This window comes from Thermobia domestica, chromosome 6 (assembly GCF_964235325.1).
Source record: "Thermobia domestica chromosome 6, izTheDome1.hap1.1, whole genome shotgun sequence".
Lineage (NCBI taxonomy): Eukaryota > Metazoa > Arthropoda > Insecta > Zygentoma > Lepismatidae > Thermobia > Thermobia domestica.
In genome coordinates this window covers 205,602,430-205,622,932 of record NC_137459.1, presented here as the reverse complement: position 1 = coordinate 205,622,932, position 20,503 = coordinate 205,602,430, and positions in this window count along the sequence as shown.

Below are 20,503 nucleotides of genomic sequence, written 5' to 3'. Positions count from 1 at the left end.
AGGGCTTGAAGCCATGCTCCGTTTTTGCAGGAAGAGACAGCTAACAGCCTGGCTTTGTCATCTGGGTTATTAGTTGATGATAGGAGTGAAGATAAACGAAGTTTGACTATAGGTTCATCCCAAACAGACTGAACATGTCTTTTGTCGATAGGTGGGGGATCCATTCCAACCAGACTAGTCCATTTATCGGTGCATTCTTGTACATCTCGAATCGAGTCTAAGTCAACCTCCTGTTGAAGAAGAGATCCAATTAGTTCTCGTGAGCCATAGAATGACGTGAGGAAAGAAGGTATGGCGATATCCATGGCTCGACGAATCCCAAGGCCTCCATTCTCAAATGGTAAGGAAGCTTGTAACCATGAACTGTCTTTCAAAGAACAGTTTAGAATGGATTCCAGTCCTGTTCTAATAGTGTGGTCGAATTTGTCAAGTAATTTATCATCCTGCCAAGAAGGGGAGCAACGGAGGAAATACAGTAATCTTGGAAGTGAGAGTGAAGCTCGTAGTAAATAATAAGCGGAGTGTGCAGAAAGTTTTGATAATTGAGAAAAGAAGAATTCTAATTTTGATATCTTGTCCTATAAAATAGATAGATGATCTAAAGTTTAGAAGCAATACAGTAAATTTCGAGTTTGTTCCGTTTCTATCATCAAAAGTTCAAGTTCAAAAACTGATTATCGCCCACTCTAACGTGGGTACATTCAGACAGATAAACAAGCATTTGCGATATAAACAAAACACGTGTCGATTTATTTATTTTCTGTTTACTTTTGATGTGAAAAATTTGAACCAAATCGGATGTCGACAATTGGGAAACACGAATTGCCTTATTTTACATATACAATATCTACATACAATTTCGCTTCGATCCATTCCTCCCTGCACTTCTACGATAATATTTTCTTTTTTCGAAGGAGGCCTTGGCCCCCAAACTGCTTCTTCGCACAAACTAAAAACACATGTTTGCTTTCTATCTGCATATTGTCCCTACGCAAAATTTCGTTGCAAATATAAATATTTTTAGTCACTTCTGACGTATAGTTATTAGCTCTTCGGATAATTCGTAATCAAGAGTATGGAAGGGTCACAACCAACTCTTTTTCTAGGAAAATACGAAACATACATTGCCTTATTCTACGTATGCAATATCTGTGTACAATTACATTCTCTTCAGTACACTTCTTCTTGCCTTTAGGGCGTCAACCTTCAAAATTTTGGGTGGGGGCTTTTGACCCCTAAAACCATTTTTTTCCGCAGAAATAATAAAAAACACGTATTCGTTTACCTTTTGCGTATTGTCCCTACACAAAGTTTCGCTGCAACTCTGCATGTCCTTTAGGCACTTCTGACAAACTGTCATTAGCACTTTTGATATTTCGTGATCTTTGCGTTTAATGTCCCACGATAATGCCTGTTAGGTTAAGACAGACCATGATTAAAACAAATGAATTCAGATGGACGAATTAGTGGAAGGAAAAGTGGGAGGAAATTGGAGTGTAACCAGAAAACCCACGAGAAGGATGTTATCCACTTCAAGCTTACTTGCCTTAGGAACGAACCAAGTACCCCAACCCCAGTTCAGAGGTAGAGTGGGTCGATGGTTCAGTGGGTCAAGTGGGTCGGGTTTTCTGAATGGATTAGTGGGTCAAAGGTAAATAGCATGTGAGTTACTGCGACCCAACTCCCACCATGACCCACTGCGACACACTGACACACTCTTATCTACCGATTCACTCTGCTTACTGCATTGTAAACAACATCTTCTGAACAGTATATTTTTATTTCACCCTCGACCCCAGCTATAGGAACTAAATATACGTCTCTGATTGGTTGCAGTTTGCAATTGTCCAAACCTTCTAGTGTGCGTATTGTGTATTATATTAGTAGAAGAAAATTGTCACTTTTTTGGAATTAAAGAAGAAGAAAATTGAAAAAGCACCTGAGGTTAAATTAATATCATGGCAGTCAAGGTGGAACAAAACGAGCCCTGTGTGGCTTCTGACCCGTTGTTACTAGTACTACTACTACTACCTACACTATGGATTCGTGTAGCAAATCTGCACGCGTAACGTAAGTGAATCACTTTTTTGAGTATTATTTATCACATTTTAATGAAAATCGTGTTATGGAAACTTAATAAAAATAAAATATAAGAACTATAAAAGATTCTTTGAGACGTGTTTGAACCCACGCCATAAGTAATTATAATTACTAACTAGTTGTGCTAGCAGTCTCGGCCACGAAGACGGACAGCAGTAGGTAGTTCATTTCTGCTCTATTTATGATAGGTGGTGAGAAATGCATAACTTCAACTAATCAGAACCGCGTATTAACTCCTATTGCAAGGGTCTAGCGTCTTTAAAAATATGCTTGTGAACACTGTTGAATTTGTCTACATTTTACTTTCAAGGCCTCCATTACTCTTCCTTTTTCATTTGTTTCTGTTTACTTACCTGAGATGATAAGGAGAAGGCAAACTTCGGAAAATGAACTACGGAATCATTTCTTTGCAACGTGATAGCAAACATTTGAAGTGTTCATATTCCAAACTGGGTGAGCGCAATGGCCTAATATAGCAGAGAAAGAGCATCTGAAAGTTTTCGACTCGCCTCATATGTCGTCCGTTGCACAAAATTGTCAAGTAACAGCATGGCAGGATCAGTAGCACTTGACTCAAATTCCAAAGGTTATGGGTTCGATTCCTGGTGGAGTCAACTTTTTTCTGTTTTTTTCCTTCAACCAATTAAGTAGCTACTTTTAGCTAAAAGTAAAATGTTAATTCACTATATGTTTATAATAAATTAAAAGAATAAAAACATTCAAATCAGTTGTGAAATTTGTCATTGTTCCATGTTAACTAGCAACGAAATGTAATCTATTTCGTAAATATATTGATATCACGAGTTATATTATAGTTACCACAGTCGTTGTGTAAAAAATATTCTTGACGCTTCGTGCCTACATCTGTTGACAGTGTGAAAATTACAAGGGTAATGAGAAGGAAATCCTCTTTGGTAATACTGGATGTTACTATAACCAAAGCAGATTACCACTTTTTCCCCTTCTATTAAGCGGCGAAAATCTGTCTCCAATATTGAGGGGCGGACGGGTAAGACCGTTCCCATAAATCGATGTTGAAAATATTTATGATGTTGGAAAACAATACTGTGGAGGATCAGGGGAGCAGAGTTGTCTTCAACATTGTGAGGCGGGCAGATTTGATGCTTATTCTGGGGGAATATCAATTTCATCTCATTTTCCTTTGTGGCAATCGGACACAATTCATCACATTTCTTCCCAGAAAACACATTTCAAATCGGATTATTGGGGGCACAATCACTCAGTTCCAAGATTGGAGGGGACATATCCCCCTAAATCCCCGTCCCATTTGTGCCAGTGCCTGTAATACACACACTGCCAACATATGTATATACAAAGCATAAGAACATTTTTAAACAACGACTGTGGTAAACATAATATAACGCGTGATATCAATATATTTATGAAACAGATTATATTTTATTGCCAGTTACCATAAAATCACGAAACATTTTACAACTGATTTGAATATTTCTATTGTTTTAATTCATTATAAACATATGCAGAATTAATATTTTACTTGTAGCTACAAGTGGCTACTTTACTGGTTGAAGCAAAAAACAAAAAAAGTTGACACCTGCAGCAATTTAACCCATAACCCTTGGAACGTGAGTCACAAAAATTCTTGTGACTCTGCATTGCCATCGTTTAATAAATTTGCGCAACCTACGACACATGCGGCGAGTCGAAATCTTTAAGACGCTTTTTCTCTGCTATATTAGGCCATTGCGATTTTCCAGTTTGTAATATGAACACATTAAATGTTCACAATCACCTTGCAAAAATTGCCCCGATGTTAATTTTACCAAAGTCTGCTTTCTCCCTCTAAGTGAAAACAGAACTTCAGGCTTTTTTAGTTATTGATATCTTTAATTGCAATAATAGCAATAGGACTTATACTACTGCTTGGCTTTCAAGACACAAAGCTTCTGAGTTTTTAGAGGAGCTAACTAATGGAAACAAAATAAATGACTTTTGGTATATAGTTAGGCCTTAAAACAAACTGGGATTTTAACATATCACTTTCATTATAATCATATCTTAAAGGGGTAGTGGGCATCCGAATTTTTACGAAGAAAATGAGTATCTCGCAAGCCGTTAAACTTACGGAGCTGAAATTCAGTATATTAAATCTCTATTGAAAATGAACACAACGTCTCATACCAATTCCTAAAATTCTTCTTTATGAGCGGGGGGCGGTATTTTCTATATATGCAAAATTGATAGAGGGTTGGTTTGTAAAAATAATTGAAAACGATCGATATTAGTTGAGAAACAAATTCACAAAAATAATGAGAAACAGAAACCATGCGCTTTCTACTATAATAACTGTTGAAGCTTAAGTTTATTATATGGAGCGCTTAGGGCACAGGGCAATCAAGCAATAAAGTTTTGAGAAAATAGGCATAAAATTTGTAATGTACGCTTCATTACATGGAAATTTTAAGTTTGGACTGTACGTGGTCTACTTAACTTTATTTGCAAGTTTCAAATTTCCTGCGTTTTTCCACTGAAAAGTATTGATAATTCAACAAGGTAACAATTATACGATGATAATTTAATTGGAATTTATCGAAATTTGGCCCATGACAAACACTTTACCATTTTATATCGTAAAGGTCAGATCCACCGTTATTGTAACAGACCGGTGATTGAGCGAGTGACCGTAAAAGTTCAAACTCTGATTAGTTAGAATTTCACAACATGGTTTTATTATTACAAGTATAAACTCTTTAGTCAGTAGAGAAGAGGCTCTGTATCATGTGTCAGAGCTGATAACAATGTGTTTTGGTAAGTGGTGGGTCTCTGTCGTTCAAAGTTACTGGAAATAATGTAAAACGAGTATTATGAAGTATAATAAAGACAAATTACGGAGATACTTTCGGTGAATCAGAAAAGAAAGTGGTCTGAGGCACTATATGTAATTTTTTTTAAAAAAAAATTAAATTTAAAGTCTTTCGATTATAGTATGTTATCATGACAGAAATGAGTGTGTTTCGTCGTTATCGTAAACGTGTGCAATTTGCTTCATAAACGAGTGTTTTTTTTATTGTTACTTAACAGAGCAGTCTTAGCGTAGTGGCGTGAGTATTCGCTTCGTAATTCAGGGTTCACGGGTTCGATTCTCGCTGCGTTAAGTTGTTTTTATGAACTACAATATTCATACTTCTGATGGGTAATAAAATGAAAAATACTCAATTTCCCTCGGTCTTACAAGTTAGAGTGGAGATGGCTTTCTTCACAGGAAAAATTGAGTATTTTTGAAAATGAGTAGCAAAATGATGTCACATGTCTATCGTACTGTTGTGGAAAACGTAGCGTGCCTAGCAAACAATTCATGAATACGACCTCTAAGGGTCATGCTTAGGAACTAGTATGAGTCATATATGTGTCTGCAACGATATTGTTTCTGAGCAATTATTCCGAAATTCTTCCACTATTACTCTTACTGCTAGAAATAATAATATTTTCGTTCAGCATTTCCAACACGCTCCATATATCCATTCAACCAAATTTTGTAAATAGGGACTATTCTTTTTTTTATATTGGTATGTATATTTTGTTTACATATCAATATAACGCATACATAATCCAAAGTCTTTTAGCCAAAAGAAGCGTGTTACTATGTATCGTGGTGAAGACAAGTCCTACTTAATTTCTGTTTAGGCATCCGAAGTTTCGATATTAATGTTGCCCAGGAGCTGACACCTTCTTTCTCCCCTCTCGTTTCCTTTCGGACACTAATCGCTCTTATCCTTTCTGTATCACTATCTCTTATACTTTTTTTCTATCAACTTCAGTACGCCTATTTACATTGCAATAGGACGTAATATTGAGGTCTTAAATTTTCAGCAATAGTATTAATAATAATAATAATAATAATAATAATAATAATAATAATAATAATAATAATAATAATAATAATAATAATAATAAAACTTGAAAAGTTGCCCTAAAATTAGCAGAACTTACAGATAAGTCGGGATTTTGGGAGCGCGTCTGGACCTCCAGGACACACCTTTTCAACTACCAAATTTTAAACCAAATCGTTCCACTGAAGTTTCATGTAGAAAGTATTCTACTGTCCTTTCTGAGGAAAATATCTGTAATAAAAGTAACTGAATATCACTGAACAGTAAGGCATATAATAAACTAACTTTTCGGATGTGCAGAAATAATTATAACGGCTTTACTACAAAAATACCTACAGATACCATATAAATTCAACCAGCCCCGAAATACAAAGCAACAAAATAGCATATAATATTCAGTCTACAAAGCAATTTTTACCTAAAAAGAATGGGCATATACTATTTCCAGAACCGAGAAAAAAAATAATTGTTTATGATGCTTTTCGTCTCGTCTCGATTTCCATCTCCAAAGAGAGACGATAATTTGATTTAGCCTTGTCTCCTCTTGAATGTAAACTGTGAACTCTCGTCACAATTTTGTGTATATTGTTTCAGAAACGAGAGGAGAAATTCCTCTTCTGGTAAGCAACACTAAACAAAACCGTAATATTTTCGCCAAATGATACATTTCTGGTTGTAATGTTATGCCCTGAGCGACAATAAGCTCGTAACTTTTAATCTTCTATGAGATAAGAATTATTATTATTAGTTTATTATTATTATTATTATTATTATTATTATTATTATTATTATTATTATTATTACTATTTTTATTCATGAAGATATGATAGTTCAAATATCGAAACATCCGAGTATTCAAATATCAGAAGAACATAAAACGTGTGTCATCTCCGATCAATCGCCATCAAAAATTCTAAAGTGAAAGAAAGTACTGATTGTTCATGCATCCGATTCAAATCAACTACCTTCAGATTACTGGTCGAGCGCCTTGACCACGATTACTACGCAGGAACTGATTTGTTTTTAGTTTGTTTACGAGGATAATCCACGCGCCGTATTTGATTCAAAATAAGGGAGGTTTTTTTTTTTTTTTTTTTTTTTTTAATCTGTAATGTTGATAATTTAGTGAATACAGTGATATAATGCCCTTCGAGTCAATCACATATCCCTGGGTTTTTGGCAATCAATCTGACTACTAACAAGCTACTGTTTTGAGCGAACAGAAAATACTCTTAATTTAGGCGAGCTTTAAGAAGTAACGCTTTAGATGAGTGTTAGAGTTTTAGTTTTCTAATGTGGCGCCCCTGGTTCTATTCCCGCCTTCTCTGTTTACAGTTTTTAAAATGTTTCATTTACAAGGCTGAGCTCTAGTTCGATGCTGCTAAATGAAAGATAATCTCCAGTGGAGAAATTTAGAAATTATGTAATTTTGGAAATGAAGGAGGGAAAATGAATGGAGAAAACGATTTACTGAATTAATTCTGTTATTGGTTCTATATTTGATATTATCCGTTAATTTCGTTCATTTTTCAGTTGTTATTTATTGACATTATATTCTCTCCTTTTCTCTTTGTGTCTCAATTTGTAAAATTTCACAAATATTATACAAATCATGATTCCTCAGTTATATTTGCAAGTTAGCGGGCAATAGGCCTACTTTAATACGGATATGTTCTCCAACTCGTTTGAGTGTTATCGCATTTTGCATTTTTAATAGTTACAAATAAATGACCAATAGTTGCATTTTCAAAAATTATTTAACGAATAATAAAATCAGCAATTTCTTCTTTCGAAGTAGTATTACATATGAATCAGTACCGCCGGAACCTAGGAGCTCACGCCCTGTTAGATCCCGAAAATTTTCATTGGGGATTGGGTTCTTACCCCCAAATGATCCATCCATACTTTTAATTGATTTGCGGATAGGACTAGCGCTAATGGTTTGAAAACTCAGTGCAAAGCTTTGAGTAAGTTGAAAAATAACCTACCATATGTACCGCATAATCCATCCGTATATTATTTTATACACGGATATGTTTAGTTATTTGAACTAAGTAAACTTGTTTATATAATCCTCATTTTAGTTAATTATAAGATTAACTAAGTCTCCTGACTGTTATCTTCTCATCAGCGCCTCTGATATCCATATATTATTTCAAGTGGCTGTGTATAGTTTTGCGTGTGTATCATACAAATAAGAATTACTGTGAGTACAAGTATCCAAAGGCTCCCTTTTGTAATTTCGTCAGCAAGCGTTTCGCTCCACTTCTGTACGAAAACACTCTTTACGATTCGTGCTTTTAACAGTTTGTGGCAACTTCACGCTGCTGTGCTAGCTACTGCCAGATGTAATTAGTCTTGGAGCAGGCGTTAGTTTGGTTGCATGTCTCACGGACTTTGTACTTCAAGAATTTTTGTGGCCCGTTGTACATGTCAACGAGTGTTTTGCTTTCTCACCTTAAAGTTTTAATATCATATTTCTGTGACCTGGGGTCCGAGCAGACCCCAGATATATTCAATGTTCTATTCTCTTTGTATATATTAATTTGTTCACGTGCTGTAAGTTTGAAAGCTTTTCCATTTTATCAACATGTAGCAGCACATTCTGGGTGTACATTACTCCAACAATGCCGCTTGCTTCTCTATTCTTTCAACAGGTCTCGCAGCAATCTAGGTTAAGATAATTTCAACATTTGGCACTACTTGTTTTATTGTTCACATTTTAGCTTTTCTCGAATCAGTAAATGCCTCTTCTACAGTGCTCCTGAAGTGATTTAATTGTTGTCTTAACCATACGTAAATGCAAAGGTAGAAAGAGTAGATTGATTGTGTGCTGTGTTCTTCGGCTGCAAAATGTCACCATGAAAGGCTGTTTCAGTGAAAGAAGCTAAGCGTGTATTATATGAAAGTGACAGTGAAGATGGTGCAGAATTTGGTAGCTGCGACGAATGCTCTGAATATAAAGAGAGTGTAAGATATGAAAAAGAAGTCTTGAACTATGAATATGATCAAGCATCTTACAGTGATAATGTAACTAGTGACTCGTCTCTCGACCAACCATCTACTAATCGTAAACGGGCTAAACATGATAACGTTTTGAATCAAGATCATATTTTTGAATCGCGGTCAGGGCGTAAGTGGAATACTAAAGAACCTAATTCAACACAAACGTCAGACCATAATATTTTGCGGCAAAAAAGGAGGATTAGTAGGTAATGCGAAGAATGTTTCTGATAAATGTAGTTCACCGAAACTGCTCATAACACTTGAAATGGTCAGTCTCATTGTTCGGGAGACAAATCGAAATGGTAAACAAGTGATAAAAACTGGAATTAATCTCATCCTACAAATGAAAGAAATGGTCGGAAACATATGAAACAGAAACGTATGTTTTTATTGGAATATTATTATTTGGTGGAGTTTACAAATCGGCTAATGAAAGTGTTGAATAATTGGGGTCAATGGACATTGGAAGGCCAATATTTCGTGGTACAATATCAATGGAACGGTTCCGCCATTTGCTTCGTTTCTGTCGTTTCAACAATGAAGCGACAAGAAAACAGAGACTGGAGACAGACAAGCTGGCTGCCTACAGCGATGTTTGGATAATGCTTCTGGAAAACCTATCAAAGTTTTACAAGCCTGGGATTGACCTTACCGTTGATGAACAGTTGGTAGCATTTCGCAGACGAAGCCAGGAAAATACGGAATAAAAATATTCTGGTGCTGTGGCGCAGAAAATTCATTTCCTTTGTCTGCAGAAGTGTATGTCGGGCGACAACCTGGTGCTACAGTTGAAGAAAGTAATACTTTGGATTTTGTAAAACGATTGGTTGATCCTTGGAAAAACAAAGGACGCAACGTCACCATGAATAACCTCTTCACCAGTGCTGAGCTAGCTAAAGATATACTAGCTTTAAAAACAACTGTAGTTGGAACAATTCGATATCATCGAAATAAGGTACCAAAAGGGTTTTTGAGAGATCCTAAACGTGAAGAGAAGTCTTCAGTCTTTTATTTCGATCGTGAACTGACCGTGGCTAGTTATGTTCCCAAGAAAGGAAAGGCAGTTGTCTTGTTCTCTTCCGTGCATCACGACAAAGCGATAAATGAAGAGAAAGACAAGAAACCCAAGATTATTATTCATTACAATGTCACAAAATCCGGTGTAGACAACCTTGACTACTTATGCAGGTTGTATTCATGTAAACGAAAGATTCGCCGCTGGTCTATGATATTATGGTTCAACATGCTGAACTGTGCTGCGGTAGGGGCTAAAAATAAATTTTGGAATTTCCTGATTGGGAATTTTGAAAGCGATATATGCGTCGCCTATTTCTGAAAGAACTTGGGAGTTGGTCAACGACTAGATTCAACGAGGACTTGAGAATCCACAAGCCTTGCAGTCTGGAGTTCGTTTATCACTTAAATCTCTGGGGGTGGAAATTCCAAAATCACAAGCAGCATCTGCTGAAACTGGGAGTCAAGAGAAGCCAAAAAGGATGCGTTGCCAACTGTGTCTACGTTCCTTGAATAGGAAGGTGAAGACAAAATGTAAATGTTTCCTCATTCCTTGCTGTCCGGAACACCACCACACAATATAATATAATGGCGCAGGGATCATATAAAATATGTGAAATAAATGCTGTTAACCTTGGTGAATACTAGTAGCAAGTAGGTTAGGTTAATATATGACACATTTAATACATGCTGAAACCTATTTTAGTAATGTTATTTAGACAATACTGATAGTCTGTCGGTTAGGTTACCATACGGACATTTAGAACATGCTGAAACCTATATGGTAAAATTATATGTAGGTGAATACTTGTAGATAGTGGCTTAGACTATGTTATGGCACACTAAGAAAATTTTGAAAAAAAAATGATAATAACGTTATGTCTCTCAGTTCATTTTTATTTATTACATTTGTACGAGTATTTTTTTAATTTTAATAAAAATAAAATGATAATAAAAATAAAAATAAATTTCAATAATAAAATGCATAATAAGAATTGGCTACACGATTAATAAACATACTAAAAACATAAGGTAAAGTGAGTTTCAAAGATGCAATTCATAGGAAATCTATTTATTAAAAGATGGGGTCAGCCCGCACCCAAAATCATAAAGGGGCGTATTATAAGAGAACATAGTGATAGGGTTAACAAGATTTACTGCTTTAAAAGTTTTATAAGCTCAATTAAGTGACGAAATGAACTTTCGTTAGGTGATCTGATTTTCTTATACTTTCCATATTGCAAAAATGATCCATGGATGCTAACCCACAGAAAAACTATATTATTATTATTATTATTATTATTATTATTATTATTATTATTATTATTATTATTATTATTATTATTATAAGTAATATTTTGTGACAGACAATACCTATAATACTGGGATATTGTGGATGACAGAAATTAAATGAAAAATGAAAGGAAACACTTTAAGAACAAATATACTGATTTAATAGAACGCAAAAAAGGAAAATGTGTGTTTATATAAAAGTAACAATTGACTTCAGAAAACAGCTATAAAACAGAAGTTCTGTTAGGAGGAAGTATCGAGGAATCACTAGAAACTTATATTAAAACTATGAACTAACAGAGAGAAGTGTAATTGGAATAACAACTCCATATGGATGTTGTTTCTCACCCAATTTATTAACCATATATAAAATATGATGAAGAAAGGCTGGCATAACGAGAACGGTATTTCGATATGAGGTAGATTAATTACCTGTATACGAGTTCTAGATGATATAGAACTTGTTGTGGAACCTTCAAAGACGAGTAACCACATGTTGGAAAACTCGAGAAAAAGCTGTGAACATTGTGGGATGAAAATAAACATCAGAAAGCCAAAAGGCAAAGATAATTGGGGAAAAGTGTTTGGTATCAAATAGAGCAGTAGCTGGACAGAAAATAGAACAGGTGGCTAGTTATCGGTATCTTGGTAATATTATCAGTGTTGACATGAAGTGAATAAGTGAAGTAAAACTAAATATACTGTATGAATGATTAAAGAAAAATTTAGGAAGAAATAGAGCTACTTTTGGGAACGTTAATATAAATAGACGCTATCCAAAAACGATGGAAAATTATTGTTAAATTTGAAATAATGTTTTGGAGAAGAATGGATAGATTTAACAAGGGTGAATGGAAAACAAATGAAAACCCTCAGAAATAATAGGTGTGAAAAAGGCAATTTAAGGTCTAATTAAAAAGAGGAAAAATATGGTTGAGACATTGGCCGAGGAGAAACTGTGTCATGTAGGACAAGGAAGAAGAAATTGCACAAGTGAAAGGGAATGGACAAGTCTAAATTGATGGACGGTATAAGCCAGAAAAAAAAAATGTAAGTGAAAATGAAGAGGTTAGTTGAACATCATGTTGCATCGAAATTCTTAGATTGCAAAAACTAATCTGCCATTAATAGCAGAATAACTACGATGATTATAATATAAACGTTATCTTAAATGTTACTGCTAGAAAAAAATCTAGAACATTTACTATTTTTGTAAAATCATATTTCGTCTAGTTCATTAAGGAGGAAAGATAAAATATGTAGGTAGTCGAATGTGAATCCCCTGATCCAAGAAACAACCAATATCAGACAATTATTATTATTTGAATTATGAAAGTTTGAACTATGAACAACTTCTGATTATTGTTTGAACTTACTGATTGAACTATGAACAACTTCTGATTTTTTCCCTTGTTTTGGTTTTCAGTTATATCATTTATTTGCGTTTACTTAAAGTTATCAATAGGAGAAAAGAAACAATAGTAATAGCAAATAAATGAATTCGATATTTGAATTTGATATCCATGCTTCACGGTTCTTGCAAGTCAAGTAAAAGGTATGGGCCACCCCACTAAATTCTCTCACTCCCGTTTTCTAAGTTGAATTGTGTCTTGGAGCAGTTATTACGACAACATACGAAATGGGAACAAATAGCATATATTTTCAGAAAATATTCCAAGAAAACTTACAACCAAAAACAAACTACCTCCTTTACTTCATGGGGAATTGTTCAAGCTACATTGTAGGGTTACCTATACTAGTTTATTTGTACAGTCCGCAGCAAAAAAAATAACCTGCAACATGAGCATGTAAGTTTATTGTGAAACTACGCCTAACAGTACATTCAATCAACACAACGTCTATGTGGCACGAATCACGCCAGAAGAAACCTCGGCTTCTCCTCCCCTACACATTTTATTTTGGAACAAAAGGTTTCGTCCATTTTCGTTATTTTGGAACAAATTGAAGAAACCACATTATGGTATTATTAAAGAAATATTTGTTTGTGAAATCACAATGCAAAAATAAAAGAACATTTAAACACATTCGCAACATATATTGAAGAGAAAAATGATAAGAAAAAAAAATAAAAAATAGTCGTTCTCTTCAATCTTCTTATATTTTTAAAGTAATTTGTTCTCATCCAATGAATACTAATTCTCAAACTAGTATTCGAGGAGGACGTACTTATAATATTTGTTTCCGTCGAACACTAAAAATAGTGCTGAAATGTCGGAGACAATTGAAAAAGAAAATATATATGTAAGTACGTTTGGCCTCCAGCTTTAGAAGCCGGCCTCATTGCTTAAATCGATCTTAAGTCCAATTGTGTGGAGCATGGGTGCCATGGGTCGGTTGTAAGCCAAGAAAGTCCGAACAAACTTTAGCCTCAATGAGGGTGGTGAGCAAATTCCGCCCTCATTGATAGCGAAGCTCAACCCTTGATGAACGCGAAATTAATAAGGTAAACTGGTGCTATTTCTACCTTCTGCAAGCCTTATTTTGAATCCGAGCCGGGAAGAGTATGAGTGAGCGTGAACCTCATTGAAACTATTGAACCCCAACCCTTAAGGATAACAAGTCTGAGACCATACGAGTCCGAATGAGCTAATTAATCAGTACCATTACATCCCGACCGTCTTCTTTTAACTGACGACAGTCAAAAAGGTATTTAAAAAAATATATGATAAAGTGCTAAAATAATATATTGCAATTCTAAAAATATATTAAAGCCCTAAAGTAGATATCTTTATTAATATTAAGTGTTGTAATAAATGCATTATTTGTGTACTGCACATGTGATAGCAATTTGCAGCGAATATTAGTTAGGGCAGCTATACACTACGAAATAAATTCTAGGAAATATGTTAGGATTTATCTTCGGAAAACTGTTATGACATATCTCGTCGGAAATGCTACAGTTTTGTGCCATACACGTGAGCGCTTTTCCTGTCTGATCAAATTACATTTTTCAATAATATGAAATAGTTATATTTAATAAAAGTACAAGATTGATGAATTCCTATGCTAACTACACTGCACACCCTACTAATATTAGTACCAGGCGCTATATTGTTAAATTGGATATCTCAAAAAATGAGAAGGGTGCTGGTATACTCTTCGCGCAACACATTTTAGATTTATAGGCATAATTCAACTCTTTGCATGAAAGGACATATTTATAAAGACCCCATTTCTGCAAGGAATGGAATTAAATACAAAGTAAAACACCTATATTCTACGTTTGCAAGTGTAGGTTTAATACCGTAAAATCATAATGTGTTTTACAAGGGATGAAATAAGTGAGGGACATTTTTTTAGCAGAGGGAGTCCAGGTATTTCTTCTAAGAAATGTTACAATTTCGGTAGTTTCTGTTCACACTAGTTTAGTTTAGGTTAGTACAGGTTAGTTACGGTTAGGTTAGGTTATATTATGTTATGCTAGAATATATTGGTATAGGGGTATAAAATTTCGCTTTTTTTCTATTAATATTAGGTTAGGTTAGTTTGATTAGGTTACATTTGGTTATGGTGTGTTAGGTCTAAATACTGCATCTTCCATTTCTCCTGTAAATTTTGTATTTTCTCGTTCTCCTGGACCCTTCAGTGAAACATTTCCTAAGTGAGTGCATATAAAAGAGGATCGGTGATACTATTTTCCACCACCGGTGTATTTCTGAACAGTTTACAGAAGCTGTAACTTATGTTTACAAGTGAAGCACTATCAGTATGATACAATGACAAGTGCTATTCAAACACGTATCATTGCCAAAACCCATTCGTTTTCACTACCTTCGCTGACATGCCTGGTATTTTGCTAACGCCCGGGTCCCCGCTTCGCCCTGCCTGACTCAAATAGCATTCGTGCTTTTCTGTGGCCACCTAGCATATGTTGCTTTGTGTTTTTGCACTAGAGTTTTTTATACTATACATACGGACGTCGTATTTATAGGCAAACCGTAAAAGTAGTTTTTTTAATAATTGTTTTTGATGGTCCCCTTGAATTTTATCTATGTTATATGATATATTTTCATGTCGCTCAGAGCAAATCATTTAGGAAATAATAATAAATAAATGAGTGACAAATTATAATTTTTCAACAATTATTTCGAGTGGTGCAACAAAAGTAAACCTGCGCGATCAGAAGATAAATAACCGCAAAACATACCACATCAGTTGTTTGTTTTCACTTGTTTTGTTTTCAGTTTCTCTCACCTGATGTCGTTTAAATCGAAATCTTAAGAATTTTCTTTTCGAAACAGAATTTTCTTTTCTAAACAAGAGAAATCTCATAGGATAGTTCAGAACACAGGGAATAACATGCGATCTGATGCCACACATTGTGATATTTTGACTCTAGGACAAATCGTAAGAGATTTCCTAGGATCCATCCTATAGTATAGGGGGCCTTAATCAGTGGCTTTGGTGTTAGTGATTTATTTTTTCTCTGTTAACTGTGTCTTATTGGCTTTTTAATGCCAGCGATTTATATTGTATTGTAGCATTGTTACTCATAAGCGCCGACGCGAGAAAAGCATTGAGGGAATAATTTCATAATTGCATAGAGAATAATATACACATATAGATAATAATCACAATCTGCTAAGCCACCAGAAAAAAAAGTATTAAAAAAACATAAGTACAAGAAAAAATGTGGCAAAATGATAACTTGTTCACTACAAATTATATCCAACTTATTTTGGTTCCTAGATCCCTGCATTTTCCATGAATAAAATCAGAAAATCAATGAAGCCTGACAGAGATGCTACTTTATTCTTCCAAGTAACCGTCATATGAAATATTTTCCAGACAATAACTTAAGATCGAACACAACTAAACTTCTCTGTAGAAAGATAATTCGTGAAAAAAATGAATGTGGCTGTAACAAAAATTCATTATCCTCACTCAATATTAAATACTGACGATCAAAACAGTTACTTTAAAAATATTCACGTATTGATAATGAATAGAAATGTATTATTAAGCTTTTGTTGTGCGCGTTAGGGAACAGGTCAAAACTCCCAAAGCCAAAACCCCCACACTCAAGAAATGTCAAAACGCCCACACAAACAGTCATAACCCCCACACAAATAGACAAATCTCCCAAATACACGAACGGTCATAACTTCCACAGCCAAAACCCCCACACTGGTAATCGGTCATAACCTCCAACGGTCATAACTCCCACACAAATGGACAAAACTCCCACACATAGCAACGGTCACAATCCCCACATAAATGGACAAAACTCCCACATGCAGAAATTGTCATAACTGCCACGCAAATGGACAAAACCCCCACACAATCGGACAAAGCTCCCACACTCTGAAATGATCCTGGTTGCATGTCGTGCCCTTGTACTTTTAATAACATTTTTTTATTCCACTTAAACTAATGTTGCATCTATTCTTCTTGCACTGTTTTCTAATGAAAGAAACACTAAAGTGGGCGTCATAAAGAGCCGCAACAAAGACGTGCAATCACGATAATTTCAGAGTGTGGGGGATTTGTCCGATTGTGTGGGGGTTTTGTCCATTTGTGTGGCAGTTGTGACAATTTCTGCATGTGGGAGTTTTGACCATTTGTGTGGGAGTTTTGCCCATTTATGTGCGGATTATGACCATTGCTATGTGTGGCTGTTTTGTCCATCTGTGTGGGAGTTATGACCGATTGTGTGGGCGTTTTGACATTTCTTGAGCGTGGAGTTTTGGCTGAGGGGGTTTTGACTGTTCGTGCGTTTGGGAGATTTGTCCATTTGTGTGGGAGTTAAGACCAATCGTGTGGGCGTTTTGATATTTCTTGAGTGTGGGGGTTTCGGCTGTGGAGGTTTTGACCTAGACCCGTGCGTTACTATACTGATATGAGTGAATTAAGATTAATAATAAGCACAACGGTGACAAACATATATATGGCATATAACAGAGAAAGTAATGCTTGTCTTGTGACACATCTTTATAAGGAGAGAATGGGCTAGTTTTTCCGCATTGGATATTGTAATGTTAGGTCCGCATGAGCCAAATTCTTTAGCATTTAACTTAGAATCAAATATGTTTCATTCATTTATTTCAGTAACTTCGAGTTACATATTTTTTTTTTTTTAAATAATAGTAAGGAATCCATCTGGACAAGCTATACAATTATCAATATTTAATATAGTATAACAAGATTTTATAGATGCTAAATTAGAAACATATTTAGTAAGTACTTCACTGTGAAATCTTAAATATTATTCTACTAGAAAAAAAAAATATTATTGATTTTATGGGTCTTTTTTCATCCTGGCACTTTGAACACAGAACTTTCTTCTTGTGCTTTTTACACACAAATTCCAAACATTTGTTGCACACCCGAAACGTTTCCTGTCAACGTTGCAAGGGCAGAGTCTACATCTCTTCCGTTTCTTACTTTCCTTTAAAGTCTGATCCTGATTTTTTTCTTCTCTAGCAAATCTACATAACGTCAAGCTCTGACTGCAGGTTTTTTTTTTTTTTTAGTGAAATTTGTTTTCCACATTTAACTTCACCTTTGACTAATTTCCTTGACAATGTTTGGAAGTATTCTTCTTACACTTCTTCCGTTCTTCCTGCATTTCCAAATCAATTACTTCACAGTAAATTGTGTACGCAATCAAAGGTGCCATGTAAAGAAGGTGATAGGAAACTGCAAGAGGTCATCGACGAGTGCCTAATTTTACGGAACAGTCCCTCATAATTTGGCCAAAAATACTATTACAGTATTTTGTTGAATTGTTCAAAAGAATCATTTCTCTCTCTCTCTCTCTCTCTCTCTCTCTCCTGATTGAATACTTCAAGAACTGTAAACTTTCAGTGAAGAGTGTAAAGCAAAATTGCAGATTATGTTATTTGAAACAAGAAATAATCACAGTTCCATTATTGTGACCGAATAAAGAGGAATATTGTTCTCGAATTTTAGATGATAAAAATTCGTTTGGTATTTCTTTTCGAGAAGATTTAATTATTCACGCTAGACATAGTTGCATTGCTATCAGCATTTGACTCAAATCAAAGCTTGTGAAGAAAAATACTTGTACTTATATTTTTTAGCCATTACAACTCAAACTTTGTACCAAGTTAATCACTACTCTATTGCCCTGATTTTTCTCCCTCGCATCAGCGGTCATTTAAGGGTTAATCTGCAAGTATAGTAAGTACCTATTTTCACAATCAATCGCTGGCCAAATTTTAATAACGCATTTATTTGCTTTCGATGGAATGTACACTTTGAATTCATATCGTCCCCGGAAAGCACACAACTGTTCATCCGCGGTTGTATTTCTAGAAGGCACAAACGCTTTATATTGCTTTCCGACCAATTCCAAAACTTCTAATATGGTTTCAGCCTTACTCCCGCATTCTATTTTCCTTCCTACCGTGTTTATTTGTGGTCATTTCTTGACCTCGATGTCCGCTGATTGTGGCGCGAAAAATTGGAAACCCGTATTCCGAACTCCAAAATTCCTTCAATGTTTTGTTTCAACCTTTCTCCACACCTACGAAAAGAAGCAACCCTGATAACCCTTGAAGCTCTCTAGTATTCGTGTTATACCAATGGGACATTTTTGAATGAACGTTGTACTTTTCAGCACATTTATTATTGTGGTGAACTATAAGATCTAACATTTCGTTAGCTATAAAAGTTTGAAACACTCAAGTGAACTATGAACGTCACCATGGTCTACCACGCCAATATCAGCGCGAATAATGTTTCGAGCGCGTTGCCTCTTGACGACAAGAGGTGTTGAGGGTCATTGAATATTTACATCACGCCTAGAAAGTGTTCTCGCATATTCTCCAATTTATTCGGACTCTCTTTCATTGGCTTCAGATCCATTATAATCTTCCAATTTATCTACCGCTCTGTAAAGTCCTCATCCGCATAAATGTCATTATTGTCATCACAACAATTCTTCTGTGTATCAATAAATAAATCATGTCTCCTTTGTTCTGTGCTGTATTATTTTGCAAATCTAAGATGTTCCATTACAGAATGTATATTTCGATTGTCTACAAAATGATAGATAAGTCGTACCACTTACACAGAAAAACGGCACACCAACAAATAGCAAATAATACGAAATCACAGGTGGATAGGGAGCCTGAATTGTTTTGCTTTCATCACAGTTGCCAATCATATCCTTCCATTTATAACTCCAAGGAAATAAAAAGGAGCGTTTTCGAAAATTTCGCGAAGTCCATTTGGTGTATTATGAAACTACAACACACAGTTTCTTATATATGTTGTTCATTTATTTCAAAGTTTAATACTTCTTTCGAATAAAAATTATAAAATTATACAGAGAAAACTTTCGAAAGGAAAGTCACACGAAATCAGAAAAAAAAAAACAGAAATAAAAGTATAAGAAATATAATAACATAGATCATGTTGGGGTCAGAAAGAATCATCCAATCGAATTTCTAGCGTTAATACGATGTTGGGATTTAAAGCAAAGCTAGGTTTATAAGAAATGTAACAGGAACAACGCAATCCAAATTTATGTTTAGTATTTTCGTCTACAATGTACATACAGTGCAAAATCATTTTAATCTAAAAGTTCTGGATTTACATTATTTTTAAGTACAATAAACATGAATGCTATGAATCTCAAACTTGAAACGTTTCTGTTGGACATTCTTACCAAGTTTTACACATATTCCAAGATACATAGAAGGACTATTTTGCTCAGTCGTACCCTCAGTGAAACAAACTGGTAAAATGTAGGAAAGCACTTATTAATATCTAGGGCTAACGTCATTAATAATGCCACCGTTGATAACCAATGTGTTAGCGATTTTTTTTTTTTTTTTTTACCAATAAAGGGCGAAGCAAAGACGTCTTCAAACAGAAAGTTAAAAAAAACGTCTTAAAACTATGCTATGATCTGAATATTAACGAAGGAAGAGAATAACTGTACACAATTTCGTATTCAATCCTTCCTTATTAAACATCAAAAGTTAAATGGGGAAAGAACAGTAGGACGAGAAAAGGTACACACAAAATAAAGGAACGCAGGTCTTGAAATGAAATGAAATGAAATTTTAAGTTTTATGTCCCACGGTTATGCCAGTTGGGTTAAAGGAGACGGTGAAGATGAGAAATGAATGAAATGCTGGAATGAAGAAAGTGGGAGGAAACGGGAGAACCCCGAGAAAACCCACGAGCGCGGTATTTGTCCACCACAAAATCCACACGGGAACGTA